The sequence below is a fragment of the Sminthopsis crassicaudata genome, chromosome 2, assembly GCF_048593235.1.
Source record: "Sminthopsis crassicaudata isolate SCR6 chromosome 2, ASM4859323v1, whole genome shotgun sequence".
In the NCBI taxonomy this organism is placed as follows: Eukaryota; Metazoa; Chordata; class Mammalia; order Dasyuromorphia; family Dasyuridae; genus Sminthopsis; species Sminthopsis crassicaudata.
This window is the reverse complement of record NC_133618.1, coordinates 399,203,820-399,224,117: the sequence shown is the minus strand read 5'-3', so window position 1 is coordinate 399,224,117 and position 20,298 is coordinate 399,203,820. Positions and strand designations below refer to the sequence as shown.

The following is a 20,298-nucleotide window of genomic DNA, read 5'->3' as shown; positions in this document are numbered from 1 at the left end:
AAAAATAAGTTTCTTGAAGGCAGAGATTGCATTATTTTATATTTATATCTATCAGTTTGCCAGGCACAAAGTCAATGCTTAATAAATATTGTTTTTTTTTTTCTTTCTTTCCTTTTTTCGTTCAGAGATCAAAGACAGCAAATAGGCAGATGTAGGTAGTATAAGTCTGTGTAAGACTGCCTTGGGGAAATTTTGAGTCAGTTTCAAAATAGTGTGCAGAAAAGTAGCATTTATCCATTCAGTCAACAAATATTTATTAAGCATTTACTGCATGCAAAAAAAAAAACAAAACAAAACCCTGTATGCTCAGAGCCACAGGAGTTTCAGGAAACCTCAGTCTCTGTGAAAGGATATTTCTAGAAATCCAGAACACTTTAAGATGCTGGAATATTTATAAAATCCAAATATTCTACAATGCCAAGCCTTTTCTAGCAAACCAAAATATTCTAAAATGATGAAACATTTCTAGAATACAAAAGAAAAAAATTCTGACATGCTGAAAAAAGATGTATAACAGGTTGGTTTGAGTGTAAAGAGAGGTTGCAGAATTCACCTAAGTGAAATGAATTCCAATTTGATATTCTTTTTCCTTTCCCCACTTCTTCAATGAACTTAGTCCCTCAGGCCAACCTATAAATCCTATGATTTGTTAATAGGATTTCCACATGTATCTTGATACTGAGTCTGTTTTGAAAGCTTAACCAGTGGTGCCTGGTTAAATACCAGGAACTATAGTGCAGTGAAAACTTCTATAAATTTGATTTCTGCACCATGAATGCCTCTAAGGGCTACAGCACATTATTCACAACTGACTCTTTCTATCCTGAGGCTTGGAACTGCTTTCTATATGCTCTACTCAGTGTCTTGCACATTATGGGGAGTTCATCACTGAGAGTCTTCTTAACAGAATATCCCTGGGAATCTCTGAGTATGGAAAACCTTTCTTTAATCAGAGACCAGCATTGTCACCGGGAATTTTCTTAGATTATTGTTCACACGGGGAAGGGCTGCTGGATCAGAATATGCTCCTGGCGCCCCTGGGGTCTCCTTTTCTCCCTTCATACCTTCATCTCCCACATCAACACGTACACATATGTCTCCTCATCTCCAGAAAAGCCACAGAGCAAGCCTGGCTTCCAAAGGGCGAATCTGAGCTCCAGGTAATCTACCTCTAAAGATGTACGTAGCTACTAGTCCAAGCTCATGAAGGAAGTTGTTGGTTTTGTTTTACTTTATAGCATTTTATTTTATGTAATAAGGTATATATCAAGTGGCTTGTAATCACTTTATATATATGATCCCATTTAATGTTGCAATAACCCAGGGAGATAAAAACAATTATTATTATTATTATTATTATTATTATTATTATTATTTGTTATTATTATTAGTTTCATTTTACAGTTAATAAATGGAGGCTAAGGGAAATGACATTTGAATTCAAGTCTTCCTGACTCCAAGTCTATTCATTATTATTCCCTGTACAAAACTCATTACTTGGCCCTGGATAAGTGAGCAAATATTTTTTCCCAGACAGAAGTTTCTAAGTAAATGGATTTTAAAGACCATTTCTCATATATGGAAATTAATGGAGTCTCTCTCTCTCTCTTTCTTTTTTTTTTTCCTTCAAAAAAAGGATTTTTATTTTGACATCTGAATAAGTGTTGACTCCTCAGGACCCAGCCTTTGGCATCTTTCCCAACTTATTCATCAGCTTGTTGCACTATCTTTCTCAGAAACATAAATACCATCCAACATTTTCTGAAATCCTTGTTTTTTTTTACTGTGGTAGCCTATTGGATCATGACAGCTGAATCTGATACAAATTCAAAATAATTTCCTTCAAGAATTAACTCATCTTTTTAGGCTTGGGAAACAACACAAGCCACACCTGGTCTCATGTGAACTCTTTGAATATATTTTTCACCCAAGAAATTTCTGATTTCCACAAGTGAGCCATTCTTGTGAATAACAACTTTGATGGGGAAATGAACATTTACAGACCTTTTCTTGTAACGAAAACCCAGGGTAACATTTTTGATCATGTTTTGTACACAAATACATATTGTGCACCATTGAAAGTTCTTTTTAATTTCTCTGCTATTTGTCTACCTGGAGCCTTTTTTTCTTTCCCCCAAGAAGACTGAGTTCAACAATGATACAATTGAAATTCCTCCAGAAGATTCTTCTGACTCTCTTCTCAATAACTGTTCAGCCCTCAAGAAAGATATTAACATTTTCTGGAATGTCAATAGTCTGGTTGCTTATGGGGATAAATAGGCCAAAAGAGGAAGTAATGGTTTCTTTTCCTTATCCTCCTTCTTTAAGTAAAAGAAAGGTACTAATTCCCTGGATATGAAAGAGAAGAAAATTCCAAACTTGTCATCATATTATATGGCTAAAAGTAAAGGAATAATTTCCCAAAATTTCAATCTAGAAAGGTAGTTGGGGGAAGGGAAAGGGAAATTGATGGTTCTAGAAGCCTTTATTGAGAAAGAAGAAATAGCATTTCCCCATCAAGGTTGTTATTCAAGAGAATGGCTCATTTGTTGAAATCAGAAATTTCTTGGGTGAAAAATATATTCAAAGAGTGCACATGAGATCCAGGGTTGCTTGTGCTGTTTCCCAAGAAGAGGAAAAAGAATTTGAAAGACACATGGAAAAAATAGCCAGGGTCCAGAGGATCCCACTAATGTCACCAACTTTTTACCCATGCTCTGAGCATCTTGCTTTGCAAGATTCATTTATTTTCATTGCTTATTTCCTTTGGCCCAACTTTAGATTAGCAACAATTCTAAGAACCTATGGGGTCTTGACCCAATGATCTGGAGTGATTGCTCTCAGCAGGCAGATTGAACAACTTCCTAGATTGAGGCAACATGAGACAGTGGAGAGTGCTCTGCTGGTTCTGAACTCAGATGACCTGACTTTAATTCTTGATTCTGATGTTTGCTACCTGTGTGACCATGGACAAGTCATTTAACCTCACCAGGTTTCAAATCATTCATCTGTAAAATGAATTGAGCTGTATTATATAAAATAAAGACATCAAGCTACAGCCAGACAATGATTTAGTTAGCAAAGCATGCAGCTGCAGAGACAAATCAGATCCAAAGCTCTTGGTCAACTTAAGGAACTGGAGCTCATGGCTCTTTGGTTTTTAAACAATTTTTACACAGCAAAAACAGGAAAGTAGGAATGCAATAGTCAAACTGTGATTAGATCAGAGTATGTGCTAATGTACTGGGGATAAGGGCAGAGGTGGGGAGGAGAAAGGGTTGTCAAAAACATTTGAAGAATACAAAATTCAAAGACTTAGATCCCTTTTATAGTTACAAAATGGTGGACTAGTTCCAAAATGGAATCTCTTTGGTCTAATAATTATATGATAATCTAAAGATTCTTTCAGCTCTAAAAGTATTATATTATCACTCCCAAGGGAATTCTGGAGGAAACTGACGGTAGTTTTTGTTTTGAGAAACCCCTAATCCCAAGAGAAGTCCTCAAAAATTTATCCCAGTAAATAGACAAAGTTAAGAAACCAGATCTAAGATTGAGATTCTGGCTATAATTTGGGATATGGTATTTTAAGGATACCAACACTAAGATGGTTTTGAATATATGTATATTGTTCGTAGATTATTGCTTGGGAAAGGACACTGGAACAGAAATGTGTTTTGTATGCATGCTTGTACATGTGCATGTGTATGTGTATCTCTAAACACATACACATATATCTATCTATATCTATATCTAGCTATTTCTAATTCTATCTCTCCTTTGTTAAAGCAGCTACCTTATCCTTTTAAGGAGAAGGAAGAAAGATACTCTGAACTTTTCTTGAAAAAACAAGCTAGTTCACAAACTCCTTGTCACTTTGTCTCCTCCCATTGCCAGAAGGCTTAGGCAAGGATGGGGTCTGAATATGTGATGACTTTATCTAGGAGCTTAAGTATTGTACTACAGTCTAGAAAATGAGATCCAGTCCATACCTTTAAAATCTAATATTGGCTATCATTTTATAGTTTGAAGTTTACAAACTAATCAGGGGTTGCCTCATTTTTGTTGCATTTTTCATAAGCAGGTGGACAAATTACCTTAGTTGTCTTCAAGGTTCAAACAATCTGGCTTCCCATTGGCATAGTTAATCTAAAAAGTAGAATGGCATGCTTTTTAATCAAATTCGATTAAACTTTTTCCTCTTATGCAAATAGATCTTTATTAAAATAACTGAGTATAAATATTAACCAATATTAACATGACATCTAAATAGAATATAATTTAGGGCAAGACGTAAATAAATTAATTCAAACACCTAGAGACAATTTTTCTCACTAAACTCAATCATTGTTTAATAGATGTTGGCTTACTTTAGACCAAAATTGACTGAACTTGCCTTGAGGGTTTTCCTAGTTTTAGTACTTGTCCAGAATATGCTGTAGTTCCAAGAATCACAGGACCCATTGAAACCACGAAAAAATTAATTTGCTTCTGTGATCCTCCTCATCATTAAGATTAAGTAAGTCTTAGTTTAGATAGATCTTTCTACAATGTCTTGGAATCTGGATAAGACAAAGTTTAGATGGCCCTCCCTTCATTGAGCTTACAGTGTAGTAGAGGAATAAGATCTAAATACACATAACTCTAATATATAGTATCGCCCAGTAGCTGTGTCAGAGCAATGCAAAGTCCTTGAACTTCTAGATTATACAACCAACAAAATGAAGTACCAAACATGTTTCTGATCTTCATGATCTCTTTAGTCTCTCCAAAATTGGAATTATACAGAAAAGATAATGCAGCTCCTTCCATGCTTTAGGAGGCTAAAAACTCAAACATGGTTTTAAAAAACCCTCAGTGAACTAAGATAAATAAGAATAATTTTATTACCTTAATTAATAAATAATAATAAATAAAGTAAATAATTCCTAAGCCCTAACATGCCCTCATCTACATTTTTCCCCCTACCAGCCACCATGCACATCTGCCAACCTACACATCTGCAAGAGAATGTCATTCTATACTATACATGACTCTCCACCCTGCCCTCTCCACCCCACTGAGGAAAACCAAACTCCAGGGAGCAAAAGTTTGCTGAGAATGTTATAGCAATATCATGGCAATACTACATGATGACAAGTCAATGAGCTGTGGAACAGTGATAGCAAAGGAAGGACACATTAGTCTGACTTGTAGCATTCCAGTAAGCTTAGGGGAAAGTGCCCAGCAAGCAGATAGAGCCTGTTTTGTCCCCCCAGACAATTAAGTCAGAGACTGAGAGGATGGTGATCCATGATCTGCTTAGGTGTGAGAAGAAACTAAGACTCTTTAAGATCCAACCTTCAGGGAAACTGCCATCAAATGGGGAAGGAGTCAGAAAGTGAGAAATAAGAGAAAATAAGGGGGGAAACCTTGAAATCACCAAGCTCACCAAAGAGAAAGCAAACTCTGAGACCCTGATCATAAGCAGACATGGCCTTCAGATCAAATAAAAGAATTCAGACAACTAATCAACACCTGATGATAAAGGAGACCTTGCAGATTCTAAAGAAAGCACAGAACAGCTGTATTCTGGTCCAAATAGTTTAAAAGTGAAATAAGAATTATAATAACAGAATTTATGACTTTCAGAACAAAAATAATTGAAATATGAGAAAAAATTTGTATCCATAATGACAAATCTTACCAAGAAAACCTTCAAATATAAAGGAAAGGATGAATAACTCAAGACAATTCTACACCCGCCAGAAGCCCATAGGAAGGAATATAATAATGTGTTCCAAAAAGCAAAAAAGTTAATAGTGTGGCCTAAAGTGATATACACTGCAAATCTGAGCCTAACCATAAATGCAAAAAGATGGACATTCAGTGAAAAAGAGATGTACAAAACATTCCTAGAAAGAAACTCAGATCTGATTATTTGTATCTTAAACCCCTAAACAAAAGAAATACAAGAATATATAATTATAGCAGCCAAGAACAGCAACAAACAAAATAACAACAGAGACACTAGTAAGAAATGTCTTACAAGAGAAGTCAAGGGTGAAAACAGAAGTAAATAGAAATGATGGAGAAATAGGCCTGAAAAATCATGGATTAAATCTCATAACAATGCACCTATAAGCAAATCAATGCTTATGAAGTATGTGGTGTACCTTGATCAAGTCAAAAGCTAACAATGAAGGGAAATTAATTCTTCTAGTCTCTCAGAAAGAAGAGATCTTCAAGAGAATAGATGAAGAGGCAAAGAGAAATATTGAAAAGAGAAGAAAGAAAGGGTGAAATCTTGTTTCAATAGCAAAAGGGGACACCACTGCTGAAAGCTCCAATGGGAGAAAATAGACTGACTCTCATAACTTTAAATGTAAATGGATTAAAACATCCAACAAAACAGGAAAAAAAAGAGTGACAGATTGGATAAGAAAACAAAACTCTGCAATATGTTGCTTACAAGAAATGCATTTTAAAAACAAAGACATACACAGAATAAAAATGAAAGGTTGGAGATATGTATTATGCATCAAATGAATCAAAAACTCATACCATCAGACAAAGCAAAAGCAAACTTTTGAAACATAAAAATGATAAACAAGGAAACTACATTATGTTGAAAGAAGGCATAGACAACAAACCACTATCAGTTTTAAACTTAAATGTTCCAAATCCCTTATCATCTAAATTCATAATAAAAACATTAAATGAACTACAAAAAGTCATTACTGAGGAATAAGGGAGTCATAGGATGAAGTAGCATTTGAGTTGGATTTTTAAAAATGGGTAGGATGTCAATGGATGAAAAGAGGAGAAAGCATGTTTTGGGCATAAAGTATTGTGATCAAATGAACAGACCTGGGAAAGAGTTGGGTATTTGGGGGGAAGATGCAGATAAATAACCAAAGTTATAGAGGAAGAATAATATGAAATAAGGTTAGAAAAATCATTCTGGATTGGAAATGAGGGCTTAAATGTCCAACAAAACTATCACTGAGAAGAACAATATAATCATTTTCATCGGGAAGATAATTCTAAGATCAATATATATGGATGGGGTGAAGGTGAGAAGAGTATAGAATGGAGACAGAAAGATCTGTTGGAAAGCTGTTGAAATAATTCCAGATGATTAGTAAGGAGGATTTATACTAATATTGTTACAAAAGGAATAGAGAGGAAGAGATTAACATAACCCACGTTGAAAAACTAGAATTGACAGAATTTGGGAGTGGCAATAAATACTACAGGACTTAGAGCCAAAAGACCTGAGTTCAAATTCTAGCTTTGACCTTTATTAGCTATATAACCTTGGACAAATCACTTAATTTTTCTGAACCTTTGTTTCCTTATCAACTAAAAGAGAAGCATAGAGAGGGGGAGAAACAGAGATAGGGAATGCTAGTTTTCAATTAATTATGATGTCCTCTAGAATATTGTTATTCTATTATTTCTCATTCATCTTACATATAACTTGAGTGAATACATGCATATATATGTATATTTGCTTACATACTGTTGCCCCCATTAAATAGTAAGCTCCTTGAGGGCAATTGCTATATTTTGCCTCCTTTTTATATCCCCAGCACTTAGCACAATGTCTGGCACATAATAGGTGCTTTATAAATGTTTATTAATTATATATGTATATATATATATATATATATATATGTATATATATACATAATATATGTGTGTGTATGTCTTATAAATTTTAAGTGACAGAAATGTGAATGGAAAATATAAATATCTACAAAAATCCTTCTCTGATATCTCACCCTAGCAAGACAGTGGTCCTGCACTCTCAAAGGCTATGCCAATAGAATGAAAGCTCTGGAAAGTTTTAACAATGCTAGAAAGGCTTCAAGTATAGTCCTACCAATAGATTCCACATTAAATCAGCATATGTTTTAAAATTTGGTGACTTAAATGAAAAATAGGCATAGGAAGAAGAACAAAAAAATATATTTGGGAAGCTGGCAGACCACATGGAAGCCATATGTAATGTATGCAAGTGAATATAGACATAGACATAGAAACCAGGGAGACTTTCTTCAAGAAGAAAGTCTAAAAAACAATACTGATTATTTTAATTTAACAACAGCAAATTTTTACTAATATTGGATTCATTTTTAATTAAGTTATCAGTATATTGTCAGACTATTGACTCAAAATCACCATCAAATTCAAATGAATAAAGAGAGGAGAGAAAATATGGCATGATTAAAACAGTCCCAAATGTATCTATTTAAATAAGCTATTTAATGTCCCAAATAAAAAAGAAAGAAAAAAATGGATTGTCACCATTTGCTATAAAAATTTCCTATGAAATTTAACCAAAGTAAAGCAATGAGGAAACCAAAAAATCTTGAAACTGTCTCAGCCAGAAAACATTTAATTTCCTTGCCAACTGGAAAGATATGGCAGCCAAGGGCAACACAGTATTAGAAAATAGATTTATTTGCAAAATCTTATAAAGAAAGATGGGGAAAGATTGTGGGCAACATCACTCATAAAATAATAAGAGGTAGTGAATGGAAAAATAAAACTTCCCAAAGGTTGGTATAAGGCCTAATTAAACAAGTCCATGCCAAGAGCACTTAAGGATGAAATTGGAAAAACAACAAATTGATAATCCTCATTTCCCCCCCCCCAAAAAAAGTAGAAAAGGTCTGCCAACATTTCTATAATAAAATATTTTCTCCAACAATGACAATAAAACCTTTTTATTTATATTGTAGCTTTACTATTTCCAAAGTGCTATATGAGGAAATAGATATTAATACTCAAGGTAAAATTGAAATGAAGAGTTAAACCAAACCAAGATCACACTGAAGAAATCACACTTAAGATATTTCATTTGAAAACAGCACAGGATTGATTTTCAACATATCAACATATCTGAAAAAGGAAATAATGACAAATGACTAGAAAAACATTACAATCATTATGAGAAAAAAGGCAATCAAGAGAACATCTTGGAAGGAACTAAAATACTATATATCTGTAAAAAAAATCTTTATGAAAATGAATATTACAGGGGTACTTTTAATAAATGTATAAAAAGGAAGGATGAGAATTTCCTAAATTTTTTTTACTGGAGAATGCATCTTCATAATCAGATAACAGACTGAAAGATATAGAAAATGGTAGATTTCTTTGGGAATATTGATTGTTTTTTGTTTGTTTGTTTGTTTGTTTTTTATGAAGCATTTGACTCAAAAGATCAAAATGTAGCCTTAAGTTTCCTTTCCAAAAATGTAGCTATCATGCATGTGTTAAGATCACCCAAGGTTCCTTGATAAAGGTAAACATAGAGATAACTATTTGCCAATCTTCTTTTTATGTTGATGTCAATGGTGTTATAAAGCAAGATTTATTCAAAACATTCTTGATGACAGTGATGAGCTCCTTTGTCAATAAATAAAAAATAAAACCAAATGGAAGAAGGAAAGCCTGAAGATTGTCCCAGATTTTCCTTTCGTGGATGACCTTGTGCTAATTGCATCAAAGCCCTTAATATTCTTCTCTGGAGAAATACATTATGACATATGTAAGCTGCAGTATACTATTAATCAAAAAATGCATGCAAGTGGTGGCAAGTACACATATATATATATGCATAAGTATATACATGAATATATATATACATGCATAATTCACATTTCCTTGATTCTAATATGAATTAGAAAAGAGGTAGTATGTAGCAAGATTGAAGAATAATAGATGGATAATACAGGTGCTGCAATGATGTCCAAAGAATAAAGAGGTAGAGACAGAGATGGAGAGACAGAGACAGAGAAATCACTCTAGCATGTTAGGGAGATTCTCATTAGAAAATTCATGGGAGGACAACAGTCATACAAGATCAGAAGACAGATGGCTTGCAGTCTGCCCTAATGTAAAGAATACCTTCACTGATCATTTCAATGACTTGTGAATGTATTCAAATGAACTGAAAGATTTAAGCACACATTTTTGAGAACTAAAAGATAAGGGCTTGAGGATTTTCCTGAGATGAGTACAAAGTAATTGTAGACTGCCTTGCCAACTTTCTGGCTCTTTCCCCACTGCTATTGTTGCAAACTCATTCTTCATTCCTATCATTTTCCAACCTTCACACCAACAGCAGAGGATGTAGCCTCCTACTTAAATGAAAAGACTTGGGCCAACATAAATTACCTCAGTTCCCCTCTTCCATTCTTCCAACTTGTCATCACTCACATTCTTCCTTCCTTTTGGTCACAGAAGGCCTATTCTTAGTCCTCACTAAGCCTAATCCCTTACCTGTGCCCTTTTCCCCATTCCCACCTGTATCTTCTGGAATCTTAGTCCAGCTGCCATCACCTCTCTCTCTTATGCATCACCATAACTTCTTCACTACTGCTTTACCTATGAATATTCTCAGTTGTCTTTAATGTTTTTTTTAAGTCTTCCTTTGACCCTTCCTTTAAGAAACAGTTTAAGTGTCTTCTTCTGCATGAAGTTTTCTTGATTTTCCTAACTGCTAGGCTCTTCTAACCTACTTAGCTTTTAACTAATACACACACACATACATATATATACATGTAATAAATATTTACACATAAATATTGTGAAACAATCTCTGATAACAAATATATTCTAAAAAGGGAGAGAAGTACACATAAAAGCACATATAAAACTAATAGAAAGTGAGGAGATAAAAATAAGCACACATAAATACACGTTATATTTGCTATATATATAGTGTGTATATATACAGTATGTATATGTATACATGTATATATATATGTATATAACTATAGTTTGTATATATACAGTTGATACATATATACAGATGGGAATGTATATGTGCTTGTGTGTAAATATATACACCTATACACACAAATATATACATATTTGTATATGATACATATATGTGTATAGATGTATGTTACATTGCCTAGGAGTATGTAACAAAAACAATAAAAAGGGGAGGAAATATTAGCCTATCAGTTGAAGTTTTGGTATTTTCCTTAATTGAAAGATTGAGCAATAGGAATAGGATATCAAGTGATTTTTTTTTTGGAGGAGAGAGTATCCTAACCTTGAAACAAGTTAAAGTTTCACAAGTTGCCCTAAATCAGATTAAGTCTCCTAGAAATGTTCTCTAATTAATCACCATACTATCTTGGTGGGACAAGAAAATGACTAGGTATCCTCTGAGACAGAATCTACACAATGCTTGTAGTCTCTTTGATCTTACTTCTAAAACTTATTTTTAAATGTTGGAAGGGGAGAGAAGATGATTTCCTAAACTCACAGTATTCAGGTTCATCCATTTCTTATACATCTCCCACACCCCTACTTTAGTGCAGCCTAGTAGAAGACTTCACTGATAAACTGATGATGCTCCATAAACATGTGTAGGTTTATAAAAATAAAATAATACAAAAATAAAAATATCTTTTACAAATACTATAATGTATAGGTTTATAAAAATAACATCATAATAGCTACTTTTTGCAAAATGTCTACTATATGTCAGGCACTATGATAAGTGCTTTTTACAAATTTGACTTATTTGATCCTCAGCACAATTCCTTGAGGTAGGGACCATCCTTGTCACCTTTTTACAGTTGATGAAACACAAATCCTTAGAGTGAAGATTCTTAACTTTTTTGTGGCATGAATAGCATTTTAAATGCCTAAAATAAACACAGAATTACAAAATAAACCAATTACATTGAGATAGTTATTGAAATATAAAAATTCCAAATTCAAATTCATAAAATCTTTCTGGGATTTCTCCTTTCTCCTCCCCCACTCTGCTTAGTGGATAGTTGGACCCAGATTTAGAACCCCTGCCTTAAAGGAATACCTTGAGACACTGTCCTGTGAGAGGAGAGATCCTGGACATTGTTCCAGGGAGGGACAGACCTGGACACTGCCACATTGGAGCAGAGACCCTAGATTGTCAGGGTGTCACCATGGATACCATCAAGATACCTTCCCCCATTCCTGGAATGCTCTCTGCCTCTTGGCTTCTTTCAAATCCCACCTTTTAGAGTAGTATCTATTTATTAAATACTTGTTAAGTTACTGGCTTCCACCAAGAAAGGAGCAGGCCAAAACTGAGCTCAAGAAGAATTCACCTGGTGTGCAGACACTGGGGGAAGAATTGTGCCATATGGTAGCTTCTTAGTTTAACTAATTATTCTTGCTAACAAGTTTCTACACTGCTGAAGGAGTGAAAGTGCTGTCAAAATGTAAATATAACAAGTTTTAAAATTTCATAATCTCTTTAAATCATTATTTTACATCTTTGTACCCTTTAGATTTTAGGGACCTGGGGCTAAGTCCCACTTGTCATATCCTAGTTATGGCTCTGCACAGTAGGTTTGTTATAAGAAGCAAATCTGGGCAGCAGCTTCTATCGAGGGTGGTAAAGAGGAAGAAAAGACCTGAGAACCCATGAATGACTTGTTTCTAGATATCTTTCAATGCTATTCGCCATGCTGTTTTGCTCTCTATACATCTGACTGTACATACATGACCCTCTTACTTCTTAGAGATAACAGGGACCCCAGCCCCTGGCCTGTAGTTTCCTGATGCAAAATCTGCCCCCACTATGAGCCCTCTGCTTTCCTGGTTCCAATTTTTTCCATAATATGTGGGTTACAACTTCCTAGGAGCCAGCTCCATCCTTAGCACATGACCTGTGACTTCAGCCATTGTGGAGAAGTTGAATTCCATTCCCTCTCATATGAGCAGGAGCCAGGCCCATGGACCTGGCCTTCTTCCCCTCCCACTCTAATCAGAGCCAGACTTCTTCGGGGAAGGTGGCCCTGCCTGTGGTGGGAGCTCTGCAAATACTTCTCTGGAGATGGAAGCCAGGGAGGCTTGGCAAGGCCAGCAGAATTCCACAGGAAGCCCACTGGCATTTAAGCCACCTTTTGTGGGGGGTGTTAGGAAGAGGGGGCATGGCAAATGAGCATCACCATAAGAAGGAGAAAATCTAGGGTTTCCGTAAGAGGAGGGTAAAAATGTGTTGGCAGGAACAAGTTTTTCAGAAAGGCAAGACCTGAGATAATGAAAACATGTCTCACAGGATGTGGAGGGGATGTGCAGTGAAGGAATTTTGGAGTAACTTGTGATAAGAGAATATTTAGTGTCAGAGGCAGCAGAAAGGCCTTTTGGCTGCTGTTTTAATCTTGCAATTTCTCCCTACACACACACACACCACACACACAATCTCTGTCATTGTTTTTGCATGCAGTTTAAAATCCTTGTGTTTAGACTTAGATATTGCTGGATTACCAGGATGGCGTTTTAATATACCACAATCCAGGACACCTTATAGGGTCTCTAGCCCCACAGGCTTTTTTTTCTTTATTTATTTTCATTCAAATGAAACCAATCAGCACTAGTCTAATCCAGACAGTCAGCAAAAGGGTTAATGTCACAGCACAGAAAAAATAGCTCTTCTCTTAGAAAAAGCAGACTTCATCCCTGTCAGAGTGTTTGCCTCCCCAAATTAAGCGAGAGGGCCCAGGGACACAGTAACATAACTCCACAGAGCCGAGCTATGTACATGAGAAGATAAAAAAGAAAAGCAATTGCAGACTGTAACCCTGTGCCAGCCCAAGATTTGCTTGGCAACGGGGCCAAGGGAAGGAAAGGGGATGGGGGAGGGGAGACCAAAGACAATTCTCCCCTTCCCTTTCTGCATCAGCCCCACAGTGCTTGCCCTTTGAACCACAAAGGACAGGCTTAAAAATCAATGAATCTCAAAATGTCAAAGCTAGAAGAAAACTTAGAAATCATTTTGTACAATTCCCTTATTTTTTAGATGAGGAAATTGAAGATCAGAGAGGTTAAGTTATAGCTGCCACCCAGCTTTTAAGTAGAAGAGGGGAGAATGGGTCTCTTGGCTTTTAGTGAAATTATCTTTACATTAAGCACTAATTACATTAGTGCTATGAGGATGCTGGTTATTAAGTGGCCCATCAGAAACCCCTGATAATACTGAAGTTCATGAGTGTGAAAGATGGTGGCCTGAGGTATAATACTTTCTTATAATTACCATCTCTCTGACATGTCTTGAATAACAGCAAAGTCTTCAGTTAAAGCAAAGTCTTCAGTTAAAACCAAGTCTAAGGTGAAGCATGTAATCTAAGAAACTTCTCTCCTGTGTGCCCTTACAGATAAAGATAGGAGGGAATAGCCCACTTCTCTCACTTCTTCAGTAGGGTAACACTGGAAGGGGAATGGCCAAACTTTAAAAACATAGGTCTGAACATTTCCCTTCAGTGCTCCCCAGGGCTTACAAAATACAATACAAACTCCTGAGTTTGATGGTTCAGATCCTCCACAATCTGTCCCCAGTCTATCTTTCAAGGCATATCTTCTACAGGTATTCTACAAATGCATTATGCTCCAACTAGACTCAACAATTTACTGTTTCTTCAACAAACCCTTCATTTTCTCCCTTCTGAACCTTTGTTTATGCAATTTGCTACCCCGGTTAAATTGGGGAAGAAGGTGTTTGACTAAAGAAGGAAATTAGCTATTTACTCCTTTGGCTTCCATTTTGATGTAGGTAACAGCCAATCTCTCCCACTCCTGTCTTTAAGTATCCCCGTGGGTGTGCCTTTCTATTTACTCAACACTCTCTTAAAGCCTCTCTGGGGACCATAGGGCTTCTTTTGAACTTCCAGTTGGAGATACAATGGAAAGCAAAGTTGACTGAGATCACAGTCTCAGACAGGGTTGTTTCCACCTCACTACCAAAACTCTCTCCAGAAAAATACAGGCTCATCCTATATCTTAGATCATCCAAATTCATTTATTTATCTCTGCTTTTAGAAAGCTACAATGATTTATATCAATATAATCTCTTGTTCAGCTCAAGCCCCAGCTAGTAGTATCAGGAATTAGAAAAAGAATACTGTATGTGGGTCTCTCTCTCTCTCTCTCTCTCTCTCTCTCTCTCTCTCTCTCTCTCTCTCTCTCTCTCTCTGTCTTTCTCTTTCTATCTCTTTCTCTTTCTGTCTCTCTCTGTGTCTCTGTATCTCTCTGTGTGTGTCTCTGTCTCTGTCTATCTCTGTACCTTGCTAACTATTTTCTCTCCTCTACATTTAATTCCTTAGGGATACATACAGTGAATGATAAAGAAAACTAGTTGGCTTTAACATATGGCAAATGCAGAAAATGAACAAACTCTTAAAGAAATGAAGCCTGTGTGTGTGAGTTGAGCTCGAGGCCCAGAGCAAAGCTAGGAATGGGAAGTGGGAATGCCATCAGTCTTGTTCGTGGCACCAGGGATAGCTGGTCATTCTGCAACTGTTCCATGCGGCTTCTTCATGGTTCTTCAGTCGTTTTCTCAGCATTTCATTCCTAGTCAGGGAAATGACAGCAGCCGCAGCAGTAGCAATAGCACGGAAAGCCTTTAGGCAGGGCTGTTCTCCCAGTCCGGGCCCCATTATCTCGCAGACATGCCTTGGAGACCTTATGTCCTTCCCTCAGTGTACATGCATATTTCCCAACCCTTACAAGATTTCAGCTCTTTCCCACTAGGAAAAAAGTGAAAGATTATCATTTCAGAATCAGTTACAATACCTCTAGTCCTTGAATCAGAATATACTAAGAATCTTTCCTGTCCCTCATACAATCATCTCAGCCATACTTCAGATCATTGAATAAAGGGATGCTACACTTAGGACATCCTTTCTTCCACATCTGTGCTAGTTAAAATTTTACCTAATCTTCAAGTTCAACTCAAATACCACACTTCTATAAAGTCTCCTTGATCCCCCCTAGCCAGAATGGATAATTCCATTTAAATCCACAGAACATTTTATCCCCTTTTCATGGCTTTAAAATTATCATGCCTTGTGCTAAAGTTATTTGTGCCCATATATTGTTTCCCTTACAGACCATCTCTTATTCATTTCTATATTCCCTGAATTTAAAGTCCTGTGTATAATAAGACTCAATGAACTCACTCAATAAACAATTAATAAGCTTTAGACCCAACCACACACAGTTTTAATTTTTGTGTTTTCTATGTTTTTGGTCCTTAATAAGTCACATGGTTAATAAAACATATTTGTAAAATGTTTATCATGGTACCTGACACATAGTAGGCACTTAATAAATGTTTATTCCTTCCTAGGAACTGTAAATTGTTGAATTCTTTGATTTAAGATTGAGGAGAATTCATAGGAGGGGAAATGGGAGCTTATGGTTAGTAATTTATTTAGTAATTTTTGAACATATTCCAAAGCATGGCCATTAGACTGCCTTAGAACTTGGAGAGAAAGAAAACCAGAAGACAGGCTTGGGGGTGGTCTGGTAACCCACGTACATCTTTTGGCACAACCTCCAGCCTACCACCAGACAATCCAACCTTACATTGACACGCACACCTATGTCAGTGCTTGTACTTAAATATTTATCCTATTGCAAGAGACCCCTAAATCATGAACAGGATGCAAAAGGTTATTTCATAGAATCATTGATTTAGAACCCGAAGGGACTTAAGAAATCATCAGGTTCAATTCTCTCATTTCACAAATGAGGAAAATGATACACAGAGAAATTGATTTGCCTGAGATCATGCAGCTGGTATCTGAGGTCAAATTTAAACCCAGATTTTTCTTACTCCAAATCCAGTGCACTGTCCACTATACCACATTGAATCCAATCAGTAAGTTGGTTGTTCGGAACTCAGAACAGATTCACCCAATCAAAACAATATTCTAACCCACAAAAACCTAATTAATTCATAACCTATAGAAAGTATCAACCTCACTGCCATGCTTTATACTGTTTCCACAAAGAAAACATACTACTTTTTATCCTTTGACCATTTAGAAATCAAAATCAAATAAATGAAGATGTTCAACTCCATTAATTTAAATTAACATGCATTGGGGAAGTGTAGAGTTCACTGGACCTGGAGTCAGGAAGAGCTGAATTTGAATCCAATCTCAGATACGTCCTAGCTGTATGACCCAGGACAAGTCAGTTAGCGCTGATTATCCTGACAAAAGAATCCACTGGACCCATTAGAGAAGGAAATGGCAAACCTCTCTAGTAGCTTTGCCAAGAAAACTCCACAAACAGTATGGTTCACAAAGTCAGGAAACAACAAAAGAGCCACATTGTGGAGACAGTTCTGGACTAGAAGCAAGAGACAATCTGGGTTCAAATCATATCTCCAACTCCCTTATCAGATATTAACTATATGACCCTGGAAAGAATAATTTAATCATTTATTGATTCATAACAATATACATTCCACATAGTACCACATAATAATACTAACACCTAGATTGTACTTTAAGGTTTCCAGAGCCTTAGGTATGCTATCTCATTTACTCAAGTGGGGTAGATAACATTGTTATCCCCATTTTGCAGACAAGGAAGCTGAGGTTGAAAGTAATAAAGTGACTTACCTAAGATCACAAAACTAATGAATGTCTAATATTAGATATGAATTCAAATCTTCCTAACTGCAGATCCATAGGTCCATCTTCTATGTATTTGTACTTATTTCAATATTTGGTTGGGTCTTGATTACGCTACTACAGCTATTCTAACAGTATATATTAGAGCCACACATGCTTTTCCATCTTGTGAGATTCCCTTCCATGTTATTCTCTAAATACACCCAAAGAATAGGACCAACATGAAAGAGACTTCCCTCTATGCATTTCCTTTTCTTTCATATTCTGTGGTTCCTAGAACATGACTCAGGCTATCTATCTGAAATACCTCACTCCTGCTGTGTGAACAGCTCTCCACTTACCCCTCTGGTTTTCAATTATATATTTCTCTTATGCTAGTTTTTGCAGTTCCTAGGAATATGCTATATAGCTTATTGGTGCCCAACTAGCATCTGTCCATTGACCTCTGGATCATCTTCAACTTTGATGAGGAAACTGAGGCAGACAGACTTGCCCAGGGTCACACAGCAACCAAGTATCTCTGGCTGGATTTTACCTCAAATCTTCCTGACTCCAAGCCTAGAACTCTATTTATCACACATCTAGAGTTAATTTTATAATAACACTAGAAGAGTATTGGTTCAAATCTAAAATCAGATTGCTTGTCATCTTAGAGATAGAGGAGGAAGTAGGAGGAAGAAAATTTTGAAATTCAAAATCTTTCCAAAAATAAATGTTGAAAGTTATGTTTGTATGTAATTAGAAAAAGATACTATTAAATTTTTTTAAAAAATATTTGTTGGGGTCAGCTAGGTGGCGCAGTGGATAAAGCATCAGCCCTGAAGTCAGGAGGACCTAAGTTCAAATCTGATCTCAGACACTTAGCACTTCCTAGCTGTGTGATCTTGGGCAAGTCACTTAACCCCAATTGCCTAAGGGGGGGGGGGGAAGAATATTTGTGCTATAAGGATGAGTTTTTGTGATGGGAAGCAGTTTGACATTGTTAAAGTACTGCACATTTTTTCAAATATAATCCACCATTAAATTCTGTAAATCATCCTCTATCTGCCATGCTTTTCCTAGAAAGCACTCAGTGTGCTATCACTAACAGTATAGATATCAGGCATTTTTCATCCATTTTGTTATGTTTTGTGGGTTATTAGGCCAGTATTTTGAGTAATCATGGATTTCATTGCAGAAGAGGTATCATGCTGTGAAGCTTGAAACAATCAGTTTAATATCCTCTACAACCAGGAACATCAGGTAGACTTTACCATCTTCAGAAATGGTATAAAAATCTTTTCCATTGAACTCTTCGTAGGACACATTTTATGACAGTGATAAATATCTTTGGAGGAGTATCTATCTCCCTGTTTTTTACATCTCTTGATGGTAGGCAATAATCAGAAAGAGTTGCTGAACTCAAGGTTATCTCTGTGGTTTTCTTTATCAAAGGATCTTCTTGGAATCTTTATAAAGGATATCCTTTAAAGGTTATTGTTCTCTACTGAGTCCAAAAAAAATTTTTTGATCAACAAATAATAAAAACAAGGGCTCATATTCTATACATCTTTTAGTCAATTGTGTGACTACAAAAGTGTGTTCTGCTGCAAAAAAAAAAAAAAATTTCATGAAAACTGGAACATAATACTTTGAATAATCTTGAATTTCATTGTGGAGGTGGTCTGATATGGGACTTGAAAAAATTAGCATAATATCCTCTATAATTAAGAACATCTGATAGACTTCACCATCTCTAGGAATGATAAAAAAGAGTTCTTCTATTGAACTTTACATGGGATATTGCCATATATAGGTATATATATGTATATATATATATAGGTATATATATATATATATACATTGATCATTTTCATGATGATTTACAAAGATGAGAAAGAAAGTATGCATTCACATGAGTATTTTTTATATCCTCTTGATCACCATTTCAGAGTAGTAGCATTATCTGATCCCCGCCCCCCATTCTTTTGGGATCTTTTTCTATGAGATACCTAGTTAGATCCCTTAATAATGCTTTCCATATTGTCACCATTAGCATGGAATTATTCAGTGTGTCCTTGGTTTGATTCTGATTTTATCTTCTTCAGTATCCATATCTAGGATTATGAAATAAAGCATGGGATTTTCCTACTGTCACTGAAGATGAATACAGATCATTCAAGAAATATTGACAAACATGTTCTTCCATTTTTTATTCACTTTTATCTTCTTTTCAGTTTGGTATAAAAATGCTTTTGAAAAGATCTGGGCTGCATGTTGAGGTGGTCTGGATTGATTGTTTTTATACCAAATTTGCAGCTGCCTCACTTTCCTTCTTACTGCTTTTGGGTGTTTTGTGAAGTAATACTTTTCATAATCTTCCAGCATTCTCCTCCAAAACATTTTGCAAATAAGCTCATGCCATAAACCAGTGTTGTCCTTGGCTGCTATGTCTTTCTCCTTGGCAAGGAGATAAGTGTTTGCTGCTGGAGGTGGTTTCTGTGCTTGTTTGGCTTCCTCATTGTGGCAACTGCTTTAGATCAGTTAAATGTCTGCAGGAAATTGTGATCAACAATGTCAATATCTTTGCTTTTTTCCATTTCCCATCTTTTGGCATTAACATCTTGCTTGAAAAGGTCAGGCTGAAGTTGTACTTTTATGTAACATCTTCTTATAATTGTACTGTCTTCTCATACAATATTGATTTGAGGCATTGTTCTAAATAGTTGATGGGCTGGTTACTCACTAATAGCTAATTTTGATATGATTCTAGCATCAATCCTTAACTATATTGATATATAGCAGTCACATAGATCCAAAAGCTATATCCTTTCCATGAGAGTGTAGTCAGCTTCACTTTCAGTAGTCCCTTTTGCTTTTCTTCATAGCCAATGAC

General features: G+C 35.8%; 1 pseudogene; it reads right to left on the bottom strand.

The window, feature by feature from the left end:
• Positions 1–1,710: 1,710 nt before the first annotated feature.
• Positions 1,711–15,434, bottom strand: LOC141552871 (large ribosomal subunit protein uL6 pseudogene; annotated as a pseudogene).
• Positions 15,435–20,298: the final 4,864 nt, after the last annotated feature.